Source organism: Brachyistius frenatus, unplaced genomic scaffold (assembly GCF_029030835.1).
Source record: "Brachyistius frenatus isolate BFR_SWC_R1_liver_20210118 unplaced genomic scaffold, ASM2903083v1 Contig_104, whole genome shotgun sequence".
Lineage (NCBI taxonomy): Eukaryota > Metazoa > Chordata > Actinopteri > Embiotocidae > Brachyistius > Brachyistius frenatus.
This window is the reverse complement of record NW_027210703.1, coordinates 788503-794947: the sequence shown is the minus strand read 5'-3', so window position 1 is coordinate 794947 and position 6445 is coordinate 788503.

The following is a 6445-nucleotide window of genomic DNA, read 5'->3' as shown; positions in this document are numbered from 1 at the left end:
AACGAAATGTTCACAGCCCAGGCTCGGTAAATGGGAATGAAATAAAGTGGCTCAAGTTCAAGCCAGGCAAAACTATTCCAGCCAAATGAGGAAGAGCAAGAAGGAAGGTAAATCTGGCACACGCTAATGGTGCTGAACTCTACAACAACATGGCATTGCCGGAAAAAAAAAAAAAAAAAAAACAGCCAAATAAAAGAAGTGTGTAAAGACGCCTCGCAAACACTCTTATTAACATGATGTCCTGTGCTTTGTGTATTTGTACTTCTTATCTGGAGGAAACTGGACCTTGAGGTGTAACAAACAGTCAGCTCTTGCGTTGCAGTTATTTATAAATCCTCCTATAGTCGGTTGCCATGTTTTCACACGTTTCTAAAGCTGTAGAAAGCCCAGGTGATTCCTGCATTGTTTTTTTTTTGTTTTTTTTTCTACTTTGTTAATTAACAAGATAAGATTTCTAAAACAGATTTGGAGTTCATTAAAAGTTTACTTTTTTTTTTCCTTTTAACGCAGGCTTGCTGTTTATATTTTATATTAGCGCTAAAGAGGGCTGTGGATGCGCTGAGGGAGAACCATTTTTTTTTTTTTGGTCTAATTATGAAATGAGATTAAAATGATGAACTGTATCGTCTCACTTTAAGAATGACACACAACATTCGCTCCCCAAAGTGTTGTTGAATCTCAGACGAACGGCGTGCAGGACCTTCTTCGCTGCAGTTGATGTGACGGCAGCACGGGGTTGCGAGCCAATGTTTCAAAATAGAATAAATGAACTACAAAACCAGCAGCCTTTGTCATTATTAACACAGCAGATATATAGTTTTACTATAGTCGCTTTAGGCTACGCGAGAACAGAAGGAATTGTTGACTTTTTTTTTTTTTTTTTCAACCCGGTAACGCATTTAAACCCTCGACAACCAACCGCACGCACAAACGCACAAACGCACAAACACCATGGGGTAACAGAGGGCGCAGCCGACTCACCGATGGATGTCTGCAGTTGTGGTTAGTGGCAAAAGCGTCCGTCATGTCCACGTTGTATATGTTGGACACGGGTCCAACATATTGCATCATTGGTATGGAAGGACTGTATGAGTTTTAATGCGGGTGCCCGAATGCAGCGGGAGAGAAAAGGTCCGCATTCAAAACAAATTGCGTGGTCACCGAGTACTCCAGCCGGGTGTGTATTTGTTTGTGCCGTATTCAAATATATTTCTTCCCCCTTTGGTCCGTCGCCGGTTTGATATCAGACGCGGCGCAAATTCCCCTCCGGCTCGGGTTCGAGGCCCAGCCGGTCCCGCTACCGCCGGTTGTCACGTGGCGCCGCCGCCGCCGCCTGTTCTTTCACCGTGTCGTCCCCCCGCATCGTTGGCGACCCGGAGAAACGGACAATCTGTCACATCGACATCGCAAAGACACTCGAGTGACATCTACTTTTTTGAGTTACGTTTTTTTTTTTTTTTTTGGAGCTCAGCTACACCGGCCGAGTTCACCGCCTTACAACAAGCACCCCCGACACACTCTCCGACGTACCACTTTCATTTCATGTCGCCAAAAGTCAACACAAAATGATTTTCCCATAACTATCATTAAAATGATCAAAAAATGTGAAATATATGTGCATATATTTTGAGATATGTTCTCCTACGTAGCACACTTTTCCGGTTTTCGCAACCAAAAGGATTGGATTTGTTTTGAATGTTTAGCAGTTGCTCGTCTGAATCTTGGTGTTGCTGTGGCAACTCCAAACCACCACCAGGCCCCGGCACTGTGATTTAGTGATAGAGCTTAGTTCGTACGCCACACGGCATCTTCCCGACTTGAACAAAAAGTCCCGATTGTACCTTTAATCACATCTTTTTTTCTTTTTTTTTTTTTTTTCAGCCGCCTATAGTTTAATCCTCGAGGGATAACACGGTCGTCCGGTCCAGTCGGCGTTATCATTTACATTCCCATTTTGATACAGCGCATGTACCGCAGACGAGCATCTTGGCACCTAAGCGCGCGTCTCATTAATGAGCTTAGACGTGCGAGGACCCAAAAAAAAAAAAAAAAAAAAATCTGGTATCCATTTACCGCCTGCGAGGAGATGCCACGCTAAGACCCAATCGCTTTGGCAGAGCTGCGGCCTCGCAGCGTCCAAAAACCAGCCGCACAGCGACGCATTGAAAACAACGCAGTGGTGTCTTATCTCCGCTGGCGTGCAAACAAATCCACACGTTCCAAGGGCATCTCGCGACAAAACAACGTGCCCTGTGCTCCTCGTCCGTTTATTTGACTGAACTCCCGGGATCTTTGTTATTTCTAGAATTCCTTTGCTGACATCTGCTGTGGCATGAAACACGCGTAATCTTACCAAAAACCGTTCAAAGAATGTCATCCGGAATTATACGAATAACAACAACAACAACAACAAAAAACACACATTGTGTAATCACGTTGAAACAAATCCAAGAAGATATATCCGTTTCCCGCTCCTTTCGGTGTTCGGCGGTTTTTAACCCGAAAAACATCAAACTTCTTAAATAAGAGTGACATTGCTGCACTGATGTGTTGCCAACTGTCTGTTGTCAGCAGATGCTCATACACACTGTCGTAATGATGGGGAAAAAAAAAAAAAAAAAAAGACCTCCCGCTGCAGAGGGACAGCGAGAGTCAAGTTCCAATTTTTTTTGGCTCATCTGCTCTCCAGAAGAATCTTCGGAGAGGAGGAGGATTATGGATCTGGTCTCAGTCCACGCTGCTGGGCTTCACAGCCACCGTGCCGGGGAGGTGGGGTGGGGGACGGGGGGGTCTGCAGAGGGGCCTCAGACTGCCTCAGACTCATAATCAAGCAGCTTTCAGAAAGGAGGGCATTGTGCCGGTTTATCCAGCAGGGGGTGTTTAACGCAGCTCATCGGGCCCTCAGAGTGCAACTGGGACTCGTTGGCTGCCAGATGACCTGTCCCGTCCCGTCCTGTGCTGCAGGCTGCCAGGATTAAAGGACAATTACCTTCATCAGACTCTCTTTTTATCCCGTTGATGTTCAATAACAAATGCTGTCGTTTAACTTTCTTTGTTCCTCTCAACCTCTACTCCCGCATTTGTTTTTTGTTTTTTTTACTTTTGTACCGGAGCCGTTGAAGAGAAAGTGCCCGGATTTATTTGCTTTAGCGGCGGATAATGACAACAACACGCATTTCCAGGGTCAGAGTTGCCTGACAGACGGACCGACTTGTGGCCGCATTGCACTCCGATCTAATCAGGCGACTTGGATTGTAAAAAAAAAGACATGGATTTTCCTGTAATCAAAGTTGCAGGAAAATATTTAAAGAAGCACTTGTTTTGTTATTGTGAAGGACTATCATCAAAATCGAACACTTATTATTGACGTTTTAGAGGCCTAAACTTGCTTCTTTCTCAAAATCCAGGGTCAGAAAATATCAGATATGTTGCATCGTCACAGATGCAAGTTGCCTATTTCCCTTTTCAGCTCCTTACGCATGACATCTATTATTCGGACCCAGTACGAAAGCAATGTGTGAAATAGACACGCCCCTCCAGTACAGCAAAACGTGAGACAGCTACGCTCGGCGATGTCTCGGCGTGACAGTTTCACGTTTTGCCGCAGTCGACGGGCGTGTCTATTTCACGCTTTGTCGCCATGACGAGTTGATTATGCTGGCCCCGACTGTAAAAAAAAAAAAAATAAACACAATTTGGGGGTTGTAAAGGCTTTCCGATGCGAGAAAATAATGTGAAGTACACCGAATGCAAAACAAACGGAATGAACCGCATCATTAAAAACACGCACGTTTTTCTAATACTTTGCTGATGTCGTCGACAAAATAATACGAGTGGCTGCGGGGGCTGAGCGGATCCCATTATTACCCATAAAGCGTTTCATTACCGTTCTCATCGACCCGCCGGTAGGAATGTTCAGGTTTCACGCCGCGCCGGATGACAGTTTGTGACGAATGCAGCGAAAACCGAAAGTGAAGTTCATCCATTATTTCAGTGTAAACAATACTTCAGCCGCGATCTCCAAGACGCTGCCGCATTGTTGTGGGAATGATTTACGACACACAACGCTGACTGAGCCGCTTCGCCATTGGAGGCTTGTGCTTTTGTAACAATACACTACACGATCAAACACACACACACACACACACACACACACACACACACACACACACACACACACACACAGAGAGAAAAGCAGGCATACCACAGCCCGGTTGCAACCCTGTTTTAAATTACCTCTTTGTGATGCAATTACCCCCCTCACTGCGAGGGGCGATGTTGGCTTTTTGTTTCACCACCATTTGTTTTCGCTGCGTGTCCTCTGCGGAGCATCTTGAACAAAGACTCCCTGACCTTGCCTCCTATTTAACTACACAACTGCACACAAACCAAAGGCTCCACTCTTAGGTGGCCGATAAAAAAAAAAAAAAAAAAAAAAAAAAATCGAACCTCTCCCAGTGGAAACTTGGAGAATTAAAAAAAAAAGGATGTTCAACGATGTGCCTGAAAGGCGTGCGTGCCTGCGTGCATAGGAAACGTGTGCGCCGACAACATACTACAAGACAAAGACAAAGGGAAGCACCGAATGTGCAACGTCTCCGTGCCGCCGCCTCTCCTGTGTGGTCACTGTAAAATTACTTGTTGAGAGACGAAGCCACTGAAGAACTGCTTCCTTCAGCACTTCTTCAAGTTCCTAAAATAAAAATGTACAAAAAAAAAAACCCCAAAAAACCGTTGCTTCACTTCACAAAGACTCTCTCAGCACGTACTCTCTTTGCCCGCCACTTCAAAGAGGCAAGAAATACATCCATGACCGGAACGAGGCCTGATGGCTGCTCTTCGGAGCCGGCAAAATGTGGATTTTTTTTATTTTTTATTTTTAAAAAAAATTTTATGACTCAAATAAAATCGCATCGTGCCAAATGAGTTGTCATTTACCAAATTACATGTGAAGTCATGTCCTGATTTCATTATGAAATCTAAAACAAAAGTGTTGCCAGCGTTAGTGACAATGCGCACAATTATCTGCTCTTTGGTTTCATTCAGTCCAGCGTCAGAATCCAATGTGGGCAGATGGCACGTCAGTAAATTACATACAAAAAGGCAGTTAATGCCAAAAGCCAGAGATGGGGAAACAGATAAAAGGAGCAAATGAATAAAGTAGTGAATGTTATTATCACAATTCATTTATCTATTGTGCCCCCCTACCCTTCACACACACACACACACACACACACACACACACACACACACACACACACACACACACACACACAACCAGCGTCCTACCCACTGCATGCATGCGACGTCTCGGACTCGCCAATGACACAGTCAAGGTGTGAAATCAACACAGAGCTGCAGCATCTGTTTAGCAGACAGTAGTTAATGCCGCGGCTGGAAAGAAAAAAAAAATGCCCCGTCGGCACTTTTCATTTCACTGATACGATCCCTATGAAACAAACCTGTCAGATAGATCAAGCAGGTATAAAATTGATGCACTGACTTTAAAAAGGAATCCATCGGTATCTCGATTCAGGGCGTAATCTGTCAGGTTTTTTTTTTTTTTTTTTTATCTAAATAAGAGGTCTATATACATTTTTCTCCAAACTAGACGTCCGTCACTGCTTTTATAAATTACTGCAAATATCACCAGGATCGTACGTTAAATGCACGCTACGCGTGAACTTTATTTTTCTAAACTGCCATCACTAGTTAGATAGGTTCATAGTGGTGGTTAAAAATGTGAAGAAAAAAAAAGCAGTGACTGGTTGATATAAAAAAAAAAAATTTAAAAAAGGAAACTTTTTCTTTTTGCTTCCGTGTCCAAATCCCCCACACTGCTGACTCATCCGTTTCGACAACCCTTCCGACAAGGCTTGGCGACTCTGTGACGATGACACGCTACTTAATGCCTCTGTCTTTGAAGGACTAGAGTCATAATTCGTGAGGACGTTTGGACGTTGGTGCGTGTCAGGTGAATTAAAATGGAGACTGATCAGGAATCTAAATTCAAGAGGCCCCCTTCGGACGTGAACGTAAAGCAACATTCATAACTCGAACTTCTTTGTTCTGGATTTTGATCATGAGACCCGGTTTGCATCGACTGGACCTTTAAAGAACTTTCTTTTTTTGTTTGTTTTGTTGTTGTTTTTTTTGGTACCGACTTCCATTCCTGGCCAGTATTTGTGTAAGTCGGTTCATTTTTTTTTTTCTCATTTCCAGCCGCTGCAATGCAATTTCAAAACCATCATCGGCAAACGTCAGGCTGTTGGCGTCAGTCACTCCGAATCAAAAGGGCCGAGGGCTTATTTCTAATCTCGCAATTCTGCACCGAGGTTCAATAATCAAACGGGGGAGAGATCCATCATTGGACGGCGCGAAGGGACTAATTTCTCCACCAACAGTAGCCCCGGGAGATTTACGCAATACGGACCCATGTTGCGCT